Here is a 4,398-nt window from a genome sequence, read left to right as displayed (position 1 = left end):
TTCAGTATATAAAGCATTTACCAAAAATTCAATATTTTCGTAGGGGGTTAACACATAGATTTAGAAAAAAATTGAAAAAATATGACAATATTTTTTTAATGCATAGTTGCATCATTCACTAACATATGATGATGTTAAAGAGGTTTGGAGCGTTTGTTGTCTCTGTTTTTCAAGAAAATAGCGATTCTACCGTGGTTATTCCACATATTTATTGAGTATTATGAAGGTTTACTCAATAAATTGATAAAAAATTATAACGATTCTCATATACCATGAAAGAGTGTTTAACATACATTAATACAAATGTATAATGTGGTTAGAAATTTTAAAACAACACTAAAAAGTTTAGGCTTCAGTATATAAAAACTCAATATTTTCGTAGGGGTTAACACAATAGATTTTGAAAAAAATCAAAAATATAACAATATTGTTTTATTGCATATTTGCATCCTAAACTAACATATGATGATGGTCAAAGAAGCCTATGTTTCTCTAGAAAATAACGATTTTATGATGGTTAGTCCACTAATTTAGGGATTACATGAAGTTTTACAAAATTAATTGATATAAAATTAGAAAGATGTCCATGTGTCATGAAAGAGAGTTTAAATAACATAAATACAAATTTAGAATGTGGTTAATTTTTTTAAAATAACGCTAGTGACTATAGGCTTAAGTATATAAAGCATTTACCAAAAACTCAATATTTTCGTAGGGGTTATAACACATATATTTGGAGAAAATTTCAAAAAAATTGACAATATTGTTTTAATGTATATGTCTCCGTTTTTCAAGAAAATGGCGATTCTACAGTGGTTATTCCACCTATTTAGGGAGTAATATGAAGATTTAGTCAATAAATTGATAAAAAATTATAACGTTTCCCATATACCATGAAATACAGTTTAACATACATTAATACAAATGTATAATGTGGTTAGAAATTTAAAACAACACTAAAAAGTTTAGGCTTCAGTATATAGATCGTTAAACGTAAAACTCAATATTTCGTATGGGTATATACATAGATTTTGAAAAAAAAAATATAAAAATATTGTTTTAATGCATATTTGCTTCCTGAACTAACATATGATGATGGTTAAAGAGGCTTGGAACCTTTGTTGTCTATGTTTCTCTAGAAAATAACGATTTTATGATGGTTAGTCCACTAATTTAGGGATTACATGAAGTTTTACAAAATTAATTGATATAAAATTAGAAAGATGCCCATGTACCATAAAAGAAAGTTTAAATAACATTGATACAAATTTAAAATGTAGTTACAAATTTTAAAATAACACTAAAGATTATAGGCTTAAGTATATAAAGCATTTACCAAAAACTCAATATTTTCGTAGGGGTTAACACATAGATTTTGAGAAAATTTCAAAAAATTTGACAATATTGTTTTAATGCATAGTTGCATCCTACACTAACATTAGATGATGTTCAAAGAGGTTTAGAGCTTTTGCTGTCTCCGTTTTTCAAGAAAATGGCGATTCTACAGTGGTTATTCCACCTATTTAGGGAGTATTATGAAGTTTTACTAAATAAATTGATAACAAAATGATAACGATTCCTACATATACTGTGAAATAGAGTTTAAAATACATTAACACAAATGTATAATGTGGTTAGAAATAACAACACTAAAAAGTTTAGGCTTCAGTATATAGATCGTTAAACGTAAAACTCAATATTTCGTATGGGTATATACATAGATTTTTAAAAAAATCAAAAATATAACAATATTGTTTTAATGCATATTTGCTTCCTAAACTAACATATGATGATGGTCAAAGAGGCATGGAACCTTTGTCGACTATGTTTCTCTACAAAATAACGATTTTATAATGGTTAATCCACTAATTTAGGGATTACATGAAGTTTTACAAAATTAACTGATATAAAATTAGAAAGATGCCTACGTACCATGAAAGAGAGTTTAAATAACATTGATACAAATTTAGAATGTGGTTATAAAATTTAAAATAACGCTAAAGATTATAGGCTTCAGTATATAAAGCATTTACCAAAAACTCAATATTTTCGTAAGGTTAACACATAGATTTTGAAAAAATTTCAATTTTTTTGACAATATTGGTTTAATACATAGTTGCATCATTCACTAACATATGATGATGTTTAAAGAGGTTTGGAGCCGTTGTTGTCTCCGGTTTTCAAGAAAATGACGATTTTGCAGTGGTTATTCCACCTATATAGGGAGTAATATGAAGTTTTACTCAATAAATTGATAAACAAATTATAACGATTCCTATATATTATGAAATAGAGTTTAATATACATTAATACAAATGTATAATGTGGTTAGAAATTTTAAAACAACACTAAAAAGTTTAGGCTTCAGTATATAGATCGTTAAACGTAAATCTTAATATTTCGTATGGGTATATACATAGATTTTGAAAAAAACAAAAATATAAAAATATTTTTTTAATGCAAATTTGCATCCTGAACTAACATATGATGATGGTTAAAGAGGCTTGGAACCATTATTGTCTATTTTTCTCTATAAAATAACAATTTTATAATTGTTATTCCACTAATTTAGGGATTACATGAAGTTTTACAAAATTAATTGATATAAAATTAGAAAGATGTCCATGTACCATGAAAGAGAGTTAAATGACATTGATACAAATTTAGAATGTGGTTATAAATTTTAAAATAACGCTAAAGATTATAGGTTTCAGTATATAAAGCATTTACCAAAAATTCAGTATTTTCGTAGGGGTTAGTTAATACATAGATTTCGAGAAAATTTCCAAAAATTTGACAATATTGTTTTAATGCATAGTTGTATCTTTCACTAACATATGATGATGTTTAAATAGGTTTGGAGCCGTTGTCTCTGTTTTCAAGAAAAAAAAAGGCGATTCTACAGTGATTATTCCACCTATTTAGGGAGTAATATGAAGTTTTAGTCAATAAATTGATAAAAAATTATAACGTTTCCCATATACCATGAAATAGAGTTTAACATATATTAATACAAATGTATAATGTGGTTAGAAATTTAAAACAACACAGTATATAGAGCGTTTAACGTAAAACTCATTATTTCGTATAGGTTTATACATAGAGTTTGAAAAAAATCATAAATATAAAAATATTGTTTTAATGCATAGTTACATCCTGAACTAACATATGATGATGGTCAAAGAGGCTTTGAACCTTTGTTGTTTATGTTTCTCTATTTGGAGTCTTTTTTGTCTCCGTTTTTCAAGAAAATGGCGATTCTATAGTTGTTATTCCACCTATTTAGGGAGTATTATGAAGTTTTACTAAATAAATTGATAAAAAAATTATAACGATTCCTATATATTGTAAAATAGAGTTTAAAATACATTAATACAAATGTATAATGTGGTTAGAAATTTTAAAACAACACTAAAAAGTTTAGGCTTCAGTATATAGAGCGTTTAACGTAAAACTCAATATTTCGTAAGGGTATATACATAGATTTTGAAAAAAATAAAATAAAAAAATATTGTTTTAATGCATATTTGCATCCTGAACTAACATATGATGATGGTTAAAGAGGCTTGGAACCTTTGTTGTCTATGTTTCTCTAGAAAATAACGATTTTGTAATGGTTAATCCACTAATTTAGGGATTACATGAAGTTGTACAAAATTAATTGATATAAAATAAGAAAGATGCCCATGTGCCATGAAAGAGAGTTTAAATAACATTGATACAAATTTAGAATGTGGTTAAATTTTTTAAAATAACGCTAAAGATTATAGGCTTAAGTATATAAGCATTTACCAAAAACTCAATATTTTCGTAGGGGTTAACACATAGATTTGGAGAAAATTTCAAAAAATTTTTTAATATTTTTTCAATGAAATTTTAAAACAACACTAAAGATCATAGGCTTCAGTATATAGAGCATTTACCGAAAAGTTCAATATTTTCGTAGGGGTTAACACATAGATTTGGAGAAAATTTCAAAAAATTTGTTAATATTGTTTCAATGTATAGTTGTATCCTTCACTAACATATGATGATGTTTAAAGAGGTTTGGAGCCGTTGTTGTCCCCGTTTTTCAAGAAATGGTGATTCGACAGTGGTTATTCCACCTATCTAGGGAGTAATATGAAGTTTTACTCAATAAATTGATAAAAAATTATAACGATTCTCATATACCATGAAAGAGTGTTTAACATACATTAATACAAACGTATAATGTGGTTAGAAATTTTAAAACAACACTAAAAAGTTTAGGTTCAGTATATAGAGCGTTTAACGTAAAACTCAATATTTCGTATGGGTAGATACATAGATTTTGAAAAAAAAATCAAAAATATAACAATATTGTTTTAATACATATTTGCATCCTGAACTAACATATGATGATGGTTAAAGAGGCTT

This window comes from Brassica oleracea, chromosome C5, assembly GCF_000695525.1.
Source record: "Brassica oleracea var. oleracea cultivar TO1000 chromosome C5, BOL, whole genome shotgun sequence".
NCBI lineage: Eukaryota > Viridiplantae > Streptophyta > Magnoliopsida > Brassicales > Brassicaceae > Brassica > Brassica oleracea.
Note: the sequence above shows the minus strand (reverse complement) of the source record.